Source organism: Nannospalax galili, unplaced genomic scaffold, assembly GCF_000622305.1.
Source record: "Nannospalax galili isolate Female #2095 unplaced genomic scaffold, S.galili_v1.0 scaffold140, whole genome shotgun sequence".
Classification (NCBI taxonomy): Eukaryota; Metazoa; Chordata; class Mammalia; order Rodentia; family Spalacidae; genus Nannospalax; species Nannospalax galili.
Genome location: NW_008352267.1, coordinates 7,273,029 through 7,287,955, shown reverse-complemented (window position 1 = coordinate 7,287,955; position 14,927 = coordinate 7,273,029).

The window sequence follows — 14,927 nt, the reverse complement described above, 5'->3', positions numbered from 1 at the left end:
TGCATTGGTAATTTTAATATTAAACTGATTAATTTTCTAATGAAATAATGAATTTGACATTATATCTGAAAATATACCTAAAGAAATTGTGTCAACAAAAGTGCTTCCTCCAAATTATACAGATAGTAATTGAAAAGTAAATTAAATGTGACTTTTTTCTTCTCACATACATGTTGTTTTCTGGATATTTCTTGCCTCATTACACCTCATGTACTTTACAAGAATGTGAGCTGGCTTATAGCGTTTTGTTTTTAGAACCACACAATTTTTTTTCATATTAACAGAAAGTAGAATTTTGCCTACAACAAAAAACAGAGCCCAAAACATCATTAATATGTTCATGTATTAATGACTAATCTTTTCTAATGCTGATGGCTATACATTCTTGGCCATTTCTGCTGGAAAATTCTTTCTTTTTAAATTAACACTATTTTTAATTGTTTTCCAACACCTTCCTCACACACCTACATTATACCTTCCATAAGCCAATTACACAAGAAGTTCATCAGTTCCTGTCTTTGAATTCCCATTGTTCATATTTGCATCTTCATTTTGCACTATACCACTACTTGGTCATTACCCTGTGGCACCAAGAGTTAGAAATGTTAAACATATTACAAGTTCAGTTTTTTGGGTGAATGTAAATTCTTCTCAAAATGTCTTCTCTACCAAGTTGAATGAGCTTCTCATTCACTTTTGTGTATTCAGATATTCCTGGTAATGTAATACCACTCATCCATGACTTGAATAACAGTAAGTTTAAATCTTGATCCATCCTTCATCAGATTTGTGACCTCAGCTCAAAGACTTCTAAGGCTTTGGAAATTGCCAAGATTTGTTTCCAGTACCTGGGAAGGCAGAGACAGGTGGATCCCTAAGGATAAATGCCCAAACCAGTTTAGCCTCTTTCATGAGTTTCAGGCCACTGAGAAACCCTATATCAAATAAAAAGGTGGACAGATACACATCCATCCACACACTCAAGCCTGTAACACAAACAACAAAGAAAAGAATGCCAGTTTTCGAAAGGTATAAGTTACAGTGTTTGGTAGCATAACATGAATCCTATTATTTTCAACCTTTCATTTTTCTCTAATGTTAGAATGACAGAAAGTCAGAAGGTCAACACACTCTTCCCATATATCCTCTGTAGTTACCACTAAAATAATAAAACTGTATGAATTTTTACAGCTGCACAATCATGAGTACATATTTATTCATTTATAGTTCTGAATTAATCTCACCGGCTACAATCCACGTGGCAGTGAGGTTGTTGTTTTTCCTTGAAAATCTACAGGGGAATAAAAATTTTTCCCTTGTCCAACTTCCGGGGAACCACCTAAATGCCTTAGCTTATATTCCCTTTGTATTTACTGGCATAGCACATACAATTGAGATTCTCATCTTATTAACCTAATTTTAAGTATTCTGCCACACTTTTTCATACATAAGGAAACTATAATCAAATTGGGAAGAACTGGGTAATTCACAATGCTTGCCTTAATTCAAGGAAATTAATATAGAATTAATATAGAATTGCTCCTTCTACTTCAATTTGCCTTTGATTTGGAACAAGACATGGGCACAAATGGCAAGAAAGAAGAAATGGCCATTATTAGAGGATTTTTATTTTTCCTGCCACCATAAATCATGCTACTTTTGACAACACCAAAATTAAAATATAAATATGTGATTATTAACTGGATTCTGGAATTCATTTGCAGCCCACCATTTTCTCTACCATCATTTCATAGTGCTACATACAGTAGATGAAGCAGATAAGCCAGTTGTTAGTCTCCTGATCAAGCATGACTGGTTAAAATGGTTCTGTAAAATGAATCTTGAGTTACTGCAGTTTTATTCATAAATCTCATCTCCTGTGAATTCTCCCAAAATGTGGTATCCAAGTCACACTATGACTTGTGATGTTCTAGTAATACAGAGTGAAATGTTATCCAAAAATCTGTTTGTACAGCATCATCCTGATTAATGAGTTAACTTGGAATTTTCTTTTTAACAAATGGCTTTACCAAGAGATTTTACTCATTACTTTTTAACTCCATGTATATTTTTATTGAATTTTTGTGCATTTCATTCAATAATCTCAATCACATTTAAACCCTTTCACCAATTCGTTTCTCCCTCAGCCTCCCGCCCAGATTTCATGCATTCTACATGTGAAGAATGCAGATTTCTGCATTCATGCATATATGTGAAAAACTATCCAGTCAAGTTTGTGCAATCAGATCTCCCCAGGTATGAGTTCATTCACTGGAGTCTCATCAAAATATCTAGAGTCTTTCCCTTAAAGAATATCAATGTTCCCTCACCCAGCAATAATCAGCTGCCAATAGATCCTCAGCTAAGGTTGGACCTCCTGCCTATTTTTGCAGATGTATGCTGGGTTTTTGTCTGCTTGAGTTTGCATGTTTGCATGAGTTTGTGCCTGTTGATACCATTGCTGTAGATTCATATAAGCAAGTTCCCAGGAGTGGGAGACAGGCTTGAGCCTTGGGTGAAAGTCTTATTGACAGCCATAGAGCAGGCCTGAGGCAACAGGCCGACCACTGGAGCCACAAGAAATGCCTTGTGACATTTGCTCCCTTTGACAGATCATGAGACTGATGCCTAGAGCTTGCCATTCCCTAATCACCACCCTTGGAATTCCAAATTGTAACACTTAGATATTGCCACAGTCAGGGTCATGTGGTTTCTAGGAATCCAGGGTCTGTAATCTGAAACCCATTATGCTAATGAGGCATCCTACCTGCTATTCTGTGATAAGATGTTAAGTCTGTTATGCTAATAGGACACTGTCTGTTATGCTAATAAGGTATCCTACTTGCTGTACTGAGATAGGATGCTCAACCTGTTATGCTCATAAGGTATCCTACTTGCTGTGCTGTAATTGGACCGCTACCCCTATATAAGCTTGTGCCTTCCTGTAATAAAGCAGATCTGTGTCACTGAACCTGGTCTTTTGTGTCTGAATGCAGCTCTGCTGACAGAGTCTCTTCACCAGCCTTGGGGTCCAGGACCTGGAAGAAGCAGAGATGACAGAAGGTAGCACCGGGTGAGCAGAAGAGTGGCCTCAGCCCAGGGAAGGTAGAAGAGTGGCCTTAGCCCTGGGTGAGAGGAGGAGCAGCCTTGACGCCCTTAGAATGGAGGAGCGGCCATCGCTGGCAGTGACCACACCCAGGGGTCTGGGATAGTCTGTTTTCTTACTATTGTGCACCTAACCTGGCTCTTATAATCTTTCTGCCTCTTCTTCCACAAAGTTCCCTGGGCCATAAGTGGGTGAGGTTTAATATGAGGTCCTATCCAGGGACATGCACCTTGCAATCTATTATTCTCTACACTTTGGACAGTTGTAGCCTTCTGTGTGCATCACACTTTCTTGTATGAGGAAGCATCACTGGTGAGAGTTGAGGGATACATTAATGTTCTCTCTAATGCTGTTCCACTGTTTTCCATGAGCCATAGGTGTAGAGGTTCCATTATAGAAGAAAGCTTCCATTATAGAGGTTCCCTTAGGGCTGGGCATCTCATAGTCACTCTCTGTGTGTATTCAGTTGTGGAATTCTGTAATAGTTTCCATATTTTACAAAAAGGAGCTTCCTTGATGAGTGGTATACTTACCAGGGTAGTATCCTGGTCTCCCAAAGGAAGATCAGGAGGGGGGCCTACCTTACTTATCACCTTTACTTCTCCCTTCTTAACAGCATTACTAAGTATCTAACAGTTTTTCTTGCTTCTCTTCTTTCACATTTCTCTATGTAGTCTACATTATGTTCCTTTCCTACCACAATCACATGATTTCATTTCATTCTAAGAACATATTTGTATCTCTTCATCCTGAAAATGATCTAACTCACCTCTTTAACCTCATCTTTTATCACCTCCTACTTTTGTTGTGACCTGCAAATTTATCAGAAACATACAACATACATACATACATACATACATACATACATACATTCATACATACTATTTCTTTGTGTTAAATATTCTTTTCCTAGGTATATATGGGCCTGCTCAGTTTTACTTTTCTTAAAATATTGAAAAAGAAATTTAAATTAAGAAACCCTATAAACAGGTCCGTATTTTCTCTCTTCTTTTTTTACTCAATAATACAAAGTCATTCAGCACTTCCTGAATCTTTTCCCAAATATTTAAAAGCTTAGGTTTAAAGCTCATTGAATCCAACAAATTTAATAACATTTTCAAATTTATTTGCATCATTTCTAGTTACTGAATATTTTTCAAAGCATTGTATCTTTGCTCATTTGTAGCAGCTCTGAAATAATACCATTTTTATCTCTTTATTGATTTTTGTGTATTTTATATAGAACATCTCATTCAATCTTAGTCTTTTTTATATCCCCTTCCCCACTGGCACCTCAATTAACTTCCACTGGAATTCATACATTCTGTCAATTTTCTTAAGGCCTAGTGTGTCAAGTTAGTCTCTGTAGACAACCCTCAGTACAAGTTCATCTACTGAGATCTAGTTAACCTATTTAAAGTCTCTCACTTTAGTAAGATCAGCTCTTCCTCACCGAGCAGTAATCAATTGGCAAAATTTCTTCAGCTAATATTGGAATCAACTGTCCATTCCCTAGTTCTATGCTGGGTGTTTCTCTCTTTGAGTTTGCACAGATGAGGAAACTGACACATGAGGAGTAGGCTGTTTCCTGGAGAATTAAGGCAGATCAAGATATGCAGCATACGCTACTTGCTGCTCCTGGTTACATTCCTTACCACAGACTCATGACAATGCTAAAGTAGGAATGCATACAGGAGGATCTATGCACATTTTCAAAAATATATTTAACTTAATACTTTTTCAGAACACTTTTGCCAAAATATTTATATCACTGAAAATTAGGAAACTTCTAAACTGGACCTTCATCCTTTCCACACTGGAACTTTATGCTTTACTAATTAAAAAAAAAAAAATTAAAGCTTTTCTATATGTTATTCTATTAATATGTTAATCATATTTAGCTATATAAAGTAGTTTTTGAGAGCCTGTAACACACACACACACACTCACACACACACACACACACACACAATGTCTATATCTAAAGCAGATAATGTTCTTTCTACTAAGACTTTTGTCATTCTACTAAGCGTATCATGTACACAAAAGTTCTGCACTCATTCCAGGCACATTCATGTCTCCATTAACTGTGTTCTACCCAAAAAGGAATGGCTATGGATCTCTGTTATAGACTGAAATGAATATTCCAAACATCTTATGCTGATGTACTGACTCCCAGTGTACTTTTTTGGAAATAATGATTTATCAGACAGTTAATGTTAAATGAAATTATAGTAGCATGGTTTTAATTTAACAGAATCTACACATGAGAAGGAACTGATATTATATCCCTATTATTATAAGCACAAAGAAGAGACTCTGTAAAGCCAGAGCAGGAAGATAGTCATGAATGAGCAAGAAGAGACCTTACAAAGGAGGAGCTCTGATGGCATGTCAATCCAGGACTTTATCCTGCAGAAATATGAGAAAGCAAATATTTCTCGCTGCACCACCCACCATCTGATATTGGGTTATAGCAGTTTGATCAGACTATGACAGTTCCATTAGTTACAGTGTAGGGAAATGAATATCAACCTTTACTAAGCTGTCCTCACATATGTGGGCACACACCTCTTCAATGCTGGCTGTCTTTATATATCCTACAAATGAATTAAACTGCATGCCAGTAACAATAGCTCAGATCAATGCAGAAAAATTAGGTGCTTTGTATTTCCTACTACTATAAGCACAGAAAGTCTATTAATAGAAGTATTTGTGTAATTTAAAAGGTCATTTGGTACAGCTCCTTGAGATTCTTGTGCACAGATTGAGAGCTGACTATCAAAGCAACTACTTTTGAAGCTGAACATGAGGTTACTAATGTAGCACGAATTATAACTGCCACCTTCCTTCTGAACTTATATTCACACCAGATTTTCATTTCCTTTGTTAATATCACATCCCACAAGGCAGTAAGTGACAGGAAAATGCTATGATAACCTTTGGAGGATAGACTCTTGTAGTCAAGTTTAATTTCCATCCCTGTGAACATTTACATTTGAAGGAATTAAACATAAGCATGTCCTTATTAATTTGCAATTTTAAAAGTCTCAAAGAGTATACAGTTTCTCCAGCACACACAGAGAAAAGTAGATTTAGTTTGCTGAATGAACAGGTTAGCAAAAAAAGATGGTTGATATAATGACCTACGTTATAACACCATAAAAAGTTCATTGTAGACTACTTTCAGAGGATGTTTAAAAATCCATGTGCAATTTGGAAAAAAAATCTAATGTGTGTTACAATTTAAGGTATCGATCTTGACTTTCCTCAGAGGAAATAATCATTCTCACTCACACTTAGAGTGTATGGAGCCTACTGACTTGAATTTATCCTCTTAATGACATGATAATTCTTTTACTCATTAAACTAAAGTGTTCTCAGTACTTAATACCCATACTCATAATTCCTATAAGCCCTATTTTTCAGCAATATTAGGTGACTTGACATCACAGAGGCCTTCCTAATGTAGTTTCAAAATATACTACATAGTATGTTGTGAATTCTGATGAGTACTTTTACAGTTGGAACATGGCTCACACCCTGATACAATAAATGAATATCAACATTAGTATAAAATATGTCTACTATGGAGTATATTTTTTGATGCTTAGAAGAAACCTATGACTCATTTCCCAAAACTATCTTGGCAAAACTGCCTTTTACATGGCCAGCTTTATTCAAGTTTAATTTCTCAACAACCACAACATAGCATTTCACCAAGGCTTCAATAAATAAATTCAGGGAAAATGTCATTATAAAACATCCCCCAGAGACTGAGATAGCCAGATAAGAGATAACTCAACAAAATATGATTTAGACAAAGTACCTCTGGCATGCCCATTCTGTCTCTGAACCCTTTCCTCTTAAAGCATCCTCATCATCCTCCTACTATCTTGTTCTTTCCTTTTGTGTGCATGAAGTAGACTTGAAAAGTCACCTTTTTCTGTTTGATTTGGAATACTTTCTCAAGCAAGTTCAATGAACACTTCTGGATAACTAGAAGAAATTATCAGTTTATTTTGCTACAGTTTTTTTTTTTCATGTATGACCTAAAAAAAAAAAAAAAAAAAAAAATGCAATGAAATCCAAGGTAGAATTGACATTGCTTTGCAAAAAAAAATAAGTACAAATATATCCATGAAGCAAATCTTTTGAGAATTTAATCCTAGCTATCATACAGTTACAACTGTATTATATGAGAAGCAAGTAGATCAGAATTTCCTCCTAATTAATAGTTTCCATGGTAATTGAATGAAAGACACTTATTCCAGAACATCTCTACTATTACTCTGCTAGCTCCCAGGACTGAGGATCTGCATTAAAGAAAAGAATTTACTTCAGTATCTGGAGGTGTTTGTACTGAATCCATATTTGATACAGCATACATATCAGGCAAATACCCAGGGACAAAGATAACTGATTGGAACATGGACAAATAGGGATCCTGGCCTTTATTTGCAGCTATAACACCAAATAGGAATATAAGCTAAACCTTTTGAAATAATGAGATCAACTAATTTTTCTTTGATAGAACACAGTTTCTATTTTGATAATGCATCAAAGATCTATTAATCCCCCCTTCAATTATATTTTATAACTTTGGGGAAACTCTGGCCAATTAAGAGATAAGTTTCCTGTTATCTTCATCTGTGTTAAGATAAAGGCCAAGGGTTTATTAATTCATGAGACAGAGTTTAGACAAGTATCTTTCAACTATGAGTGTGTTCTTAAATCATACAGAATTCTTTAAAGTAAGCTTGGATTTAGTATGGATTTAGTAGTTAAGGATGGAGACTAAGTCCCTACATTTCTCAGAAGCTAAGATGCATGTGATAGTTGTGTGATTTGGTGCCCATAGAATAGTAAAAGAATAGATTTTAAAAGGCATTAGTGGAGAAGTGTATTGCTCTTAGGTCTAGACCACTATCTACTACAGTGCCCCTTAACTTAAAGTTTTCTGTTGGTATAGAAAAATTAAATGTTGCTTTTCTTAATGTATTTCTTTTTCAGCTGGAAAAATTAGTAGCTTGACTAAGCCACAGTGAACCTGCCTGAATTAACTCAGGTTTTCAGTTTGGGAAATATACTAATACATGGAAGTTTATATGGTTGCTACAGGGTGTTGAAATACTTAAGAGCAAACTGAGAATTGAACTAGTGATCCTGGAGCAGATCTACGTGGCAAAAGTTCTAGCTAGTTCTGCATTTTGCTTTATTTCCTAATGTACATTATCAAGTTTGTCACTGACAGAACACATGTAATTACAGGATGAAATTTCTTAGTGTTTTTTTAAATTGCATTCTTCTTGAGAATTTGAGTTTGGATTTTAAAGTACAAACCTCAGTCATTTTATTTGCTTTGTAAATTCTCCATGGTGGGTTAGTCTAACAACATGGAACCCAGTGAAGAAACAGAACTGTAAACATAATCTGCTATAACTGAAATTTGAACTCTTCAGACACAATTTTTTTTTGTCACTGCTTTTAGTTCTGTATATCACAAATTGATGAAAGATTTTTAGGAATCCTGAAATAGAAAAATATCTATATGATAACTGACATGTAATATCACCTATGTAACCTATTAGCTTAGAATAAGGAAAGATATTTTCAGTTATGTAAGCAATACCAGCAGCTATGATATTTAGATTAACATTGAAAATTCAAGGATTTCATATAAAAATATGCGTATGTAAATCATACAAATTATAAATCAAGATAGAAGACACATGAAGGAAATATACAATGATAAATTACACATACATGTGAGCCAGGATAAAAATATTTCAAGCAACTCTAAATAGTAAAGGTAAAAATAAATATTCTTCATAACTTAAAGACATGTATAAACTAAGAAGATAACAAAATAGATTGACAACTAGCATGTAAAATACTCACACGGATTCCAGAGGGGTTTCTGACTTAGGAAATGAAGAGGCCTGATATGGCACAGCTTTTATCTCAGCACTTTTGAAGCTGAGGCACAGAGCTTGTGAGTCTGAGGTCAGCTTGGGCTATATAGTAAAAATGTATCAAAAGAAAGAAGTTAAAAAATGAAAGAAGGAAAGAAGGAAGGAAAGGAAAGAAAGAAAGGGAGGAGAGGGGGTAACAGGAAAGTAGAGGGAAAGGGAAGAGAAGAAACAAAGATAATTAAAAAGAAGGCAGACAGTCTTGATCAAGAATCCTTAAAGAAATAATAAAAAGCTCTTGTAATCACATATAATATAAACAAACATACTGCTAAACACATCTTTGTAAAAATTTTAGATTTTTTTTGTTTTGTTTTAAAATTATTTATTTAATAACCATATAATTAGAAGAAGCATTTCATTACAACAGCATTGACATATTCAATAACAATTTCCAGAGCTAAAATGCATCTCTTTCAAAATTGGTTGTAAGTTTTTTAGGTTTAGAGTTGAATTAATACAGTTATACAATATTGTACTCAGTATAAACCCTATAAGACATAAAATTAAATGAGGTTTTAAACTTTAAAAAAGATCTCCATTTTATTATTAAAATATACAGTTTCATACAGAAAAATTCATTTTTAATACAATTGACACTAAGATGCACATGCGTTTCTATTCTCTGTATATCTGATTATTACTAGTCACAGTCAGTTACTTTCTGAGCTCCTTGGCATCTGGATATAAAGTCATCAGGTAGATTTCAATGGTAACTTTAAATTTTTAGTATTATCGGGGCTGGAGAGGTGGCTCAGTGGTTAAGAGCACTGACTGCTCTTGCAGAGGACTGAGGTTAGATTCCCAGCACCAACATGGTAGCTATGAGCCGTCCTTAACTCCAGTTCCAGGGGAATCCAAAGTTCTCTCTCTCTGTGGCATTGCACTCATATACATGCAGGCAATACTCTCACACACATAAAAATAACAAATAAAATATTTTTTAAAACATGCAAAAAAATAAAATTTCTAGTATCAGAAAAATTTCATATGCTGTTCTTTCATCAGTCAATAATTTTTAAATTATATAAGTGAAAGAAACAACACTGTAATTGGAAGTTGCATGCTCGATGGACATTTATAAAGCAGAGCAATAAACACCATGTCCCTCTGTCACATGAAAAACATCTAAAGAAAAGACAACATTGTACCTAAAGCTGACTCACTTGATTTCCTAGAAAGTCCAATAAAATAAAGATTTAGAAACACAAAGTATATTTATTCTGAATATGAGGATATTACAGTAATGATAATAAGTGTACTAGATTATTAATTAGGAAATGAAAATGAAAATGAACAATAAATACACTAGAGAACAGCTATCAATGCGTTTAATAAGAAACAACTTCCTGGTGCAGCACAAGGCCCAAGAAATACTAAGCTCAGCATTAATCAGGGTGGTAGTGGTGGTTACAGTAACCAGAAGACACCATGTTCATGTAAGAATTTGTGATAGAACAAATGTAATAAAATTTACTTTAAAAAAGAAGTAAGCAAGACTGAAGACTGGGAAATTATAAGAATTTAAATGAAATAAAATATTTAAACAAAGTAAAGATATGAGGTTCAGATAAGGTATATTTTAGTATATAAATAAATTGATTATTTAGTCATAATTTGAATCTAGAAGTTCTATGGTGAGAGTTTTTTCTTGTGTTTACAGTTTGAATGATATCATATCATCTGTTCATTAACTTCATGCATGAAAGTTTTGCTGTTTGATACATAGCTACTGAGAAATAAGACTGCAGCTGACACAGATGCACGGAAACCTCTTTAAGCATCCTGAAATCATTTCCTTCAGATACATACCTAGAAGTGGTGCTGCTGCTAGCTCACTCCAATGGTTTGAAGAAATCCCAAAATGATTTAAAAATGTTTTTAACCGTGCACTTCTATTAAGAGCATATGAGCATGGGTTTGCACAAAATTTCATCACCACTTGTCACTTTTGATTCTTTTTTAAAGTTTTTGACTTTTTTTTTATAAGTTTTAGGTCAGAAGGTACCATGTCACATATTATTGTGTGTGCCATGAGTTATTTGATTTGTGTTTCCCTGGGGATTTGTAATGCTGAGACCAGTGTTATGTAACACTGAATCATAGGTATACTTGTATTTTATTTCATTTGTTTGTATTTAATATTATTTATTATTTTATGGCACAGAGGCATACCTGTATTTTAAAAATATTTGATCTCACCACTGACCAACATTATTTAGCTTTAAATATTATGTTCTTTTTGCTATCAAGTAGTTTGAATTAGTAAAAAAATTTTGTATCAATTTCTTACCACATGCATGGTTTGTGAATATTTTCTATCAACTTCACAACAACCAATACAACATCAAGAAACATTTCTTCTGTTTTCTTTTGATATTTCTACTAATTCAGACAAACTTTGTTTTGAGATAGAATGATCCCATTTCATTCATTCATAAGTGGAGATTGAGATTTTACAGAAACATTTATTTATGGGACTATGATCTTTTCTTGTATGGTTCCCATCCTTTTGGAGATTAATTGACAATAAAGGCATGTGTGTTTCTAGGCTGGCGTTGTTGTCACTCTGGTCTGTGTGTCCATTTGATGACAATGTGAAATACTCATGATTACTGTAGTATGGTAATATATTTTAAATACATCAGAAAGTGTGATGCTGCAGCTTCATTTCTTTACTCAACACTTCTGGGTTCTTTGAAGGCATGTTATTTGGCTTATTTTTCTCTGTAATAAATATCATTATGATTTTGGCATGTATTATATGTAGTCTGTAGAACACTATGAGTACTGTGATAATATAAACAATTAGCTTTCAATCCCATCACTAAGAATATTTGTCCATTTTACATCTATTAAATTTCCTTTATTAACATATTGTATATACTGTAAGTTTCAGAGAATCTGCCTCTCAATTCATGTGCTTTATTAAATTTGTGTGTTGCATTTATTTTTGGTATTACACTTTTAAAACTTTACCAGAATAGAAGGAGAAGAATCTCAGGTGAAAGGTAATAACCAGAACTTCAACAGGTGTAGGGAGCCGTGGGCCCCCTACCCAGAAATAGTAACTATTGTCTGTGAAGCAAGCTGTTTACAGCTTCAGCCTCTGACTTCCTTTTAAGAGTAGCTGGATGACTTTGTGAAAAACATGTTTTTCTGCCTCAACCTTGCAAATTTCCTCATCCTGTAAAAACATCCTGCCTCATGGTCTGGCTGTGGAATGTGCGGTAAACTCTTCCGCCCTCTGCTTCCCTATAAAAGCTTTGTGCAGACATTCAGTAAACGAGACTTGATCAGAGGACTGTCTTGTCTCCATTTGTGCCTCTTGCCCCATTCAATCCCCACTCCTCACTCCAGGTACAAAGTCCCTGGGGCTTGGATACTGAGGCAGCAGTGAGGGAGACGTCGTGAAAAGGAACGCATTTGACAAATTTTGAGACAATTGGAGCCGCCATGAGAACCTGCCTCGGCTGAAACCGAAAGTAAGTGGAAACGTCCGATCATGGGGCAAGAATTGAGTCAGAAGAGATCCTCTGAGTCAGAGAGGATGGATATAAAGAGAATGCTCACAAGTCTGAAAAAGAATATATTCGTATTTATCCTTTTTTGGCAAAAGCTGCCTGTCCAGCCTCAGATACAGATAACTCAGAGCCTGAGAGGGAGGAATTGATTTATAAAACTGAGGCTGAGTTGCCAAAAGACCATAAAAAACAAGAAGGTGACCGCCCTCCTTCTTACAATGTACCATCTGTTCCAACTGTTATGGCAGCAGTAGATCCTAGATCAGAATCAAGGGGACAGATAGAACAGTTACAGGAGAAAATTAGGTTGGAGGAGATGCATCAATCATTTATACTCAAACAAATTAAGCAAGAAGAGATGCGTCAGGCGTTGGTCAAGAGGATGACAAAAACTTAAAATAGGTAAAAAAATAAATAAACAAATAAAAATAAAAACAAATAAAAAACTGTTGTGGATAGGAAAAAAGTTTGCCACAATCCTCGAAGGCCTGGCCTCCATTTATACAAAGGAGAGTTTAATGACCCTGATAGATTTTCTTCCCATATGGAGGCTTTTCCTATAACAGAAATCCATATGGAGGCTTTTCCCGTAACAGAAACAGTTGATGACTGGGGGCAGACACAGCCACATCATAGAGGGTGATGACTGGGGGCAGACATGGAGACATCATAGAGGACATGAATTCCAAGTACTCAAAGAATTAAAGGCGAGAATTAAAGGCTGCTGTGTCGCAGTATGGGGCTACAGCTCCATATACCTTGACTCTTGTGGAAGGGGAGGCTGAAAATCGTGGAAGGGGAGGCTGAAAAATGGCTAACTCCTATTGATTGGAATACTCTGATAAAGGAAGTCCTTAGTGAGAGTGATTAAGTGGGGGTGATTATTTGCTATGGAAATCAGTATTATAACAACTGTAAAAAAACAGCTGGAAAAAATCAACAAACTGGGAATGGATGGGATTTTGATATGTTAGTAGGTGGAGGCCAGTATGAATCCAATGAACGACAGATGCACTATGATGTAGGTCTTTTTGCACAAATTCGAGTTGCTGCCATGAAAGCATGGAGAAAACTTCTGGTCAAAGGGGACCTGGAAGCTTCTCTCATTTCAGTTAAGCAGGGATTTGATGATCCTTTTGCAGATTTTGTTCATCGGTTAATGACCACAGCAGGGAAAATATTTGGAAATGTTGATGCAGGGCTTGAGTATGTGAAACAGTTGGCATATAAAAATGCTAATCCTGCCTACCAGGGAGCCATTAGGCCTTACAGGAAAAAGAGTCATTTGACTGGTTATATACGCCTGTGTTCAGATATAGGTCCGTCTTCTCAGCAGGGACTTGCCATGTCAGCGGCTTTTAGTGGACAAGCCGCAAAAAAATTTTTGGCTAATAAATATAAAAACAAAGGCAAGGGGTATTCTAAATGTGGTAAGAGCGGGTATTTTGCCTGGGAGTGCAAAACAAGGAATGACCAGCAAAAGACTGATAGCAAAAGAGCTCCAAAGACCTGCCCTAGATGTAAAAAAGGCAGACACTGGACAAAGGAGTGTAGATCAAAAGAGAGCTCCACGGAAATCTGTTAAAAAGTGAGAGGAAAAGCCAGTTTCAGGTTGTGCCTGAGAGGCTCCATAACACTGCCTTTCAACATGATTCCCAGGCCCCGGTCCGGTGGGCATCGACAATGGTTACCATTCCTAACTGTAATAATATACATCGAAGTTTTAGCAACAGGTTTCTTGGTCCTCTGCCTCCTGAAGGAAAGAGTGTGGCAGATGTTTGTGTAAATACTGTAAGTGTTTGTATGATGTATACTATGATTTTTATAAACCTAGGCTACTTGAATATGCCTAGAGCTAACTCTGGAGGGAAGTTGTGCACCTTTCACTTCAGACTTAAGCCTGTTCTTTAGATCTAAAGATGTTTTCTGTCTAATGTCTCTTGTTTGCTGTTTCAAACTAATGTAGTATAGGCTAAAAATGTGAGAAGCTGACTCAGGTCAGAAACTGGTCCTTTCTGTTCAGACTCATGCTAGTTCTTACAAACTTCTGTTCTCAAGAATTTTCCAGATTCAGACTGACACTCTGACTCTGTGAGAAGAACTGAGAGCAGCTTGCATGTTTTAGTGCCTTGGAATGCAAGATTTTCTTTGGTTAAAAAGGCTTCCACCTCAGGGGTCGGTCTCCTTGGGTTCCTGACAGGGGGACCTAATCTAGATTGATCATATAATAAACCTGTAAAAACAGACATACTGTAATTAATCAGAAAAGCAGTTGGAGAGCTGCTCAGGATGCTGACCAGGGCTGTCCACAGTGATGCTTTGGAC